Source organism: Alligator sinensis, unplaced genomic scaffold (assembly GCF_000455745.1).
Source record: "Alligator sinensis unplaced genomic scaffold, ASM45574v1 scaffold1295_1, whole genome shotgun sequence".
Classification (NCBI taxonomy): Eukaryota; Metazoa; Chordata; order Crocodylia; family Alligatoridae; genus Alligator; species Alligator sinensis.
Window position 1 is genome coordinate 2,079,511 of NW_005841880.1, and position 201 is coordinate 2,079,711.

Here is a 201-nt window from a genome sequence, read left to right on the forward strand (position 1 = left end):
GCGTGCGTGCGTGCGCGTGTACCCTGTTGGCAGGGCCAGGTGTGCGTGCGTGCGCGCACGCGTGTACACCCTGTTGTCAGAGCCAGGTGTGTGTGTGCATGTGTGTACCCTGCTGGCAGAGCCAGGTGTGTGTGTACCTGTGCATGCATGTGTGCACGTGTGTGTCCTGTTGGCGGGGGGGGGGGGGGGGGGGGGCGTGGG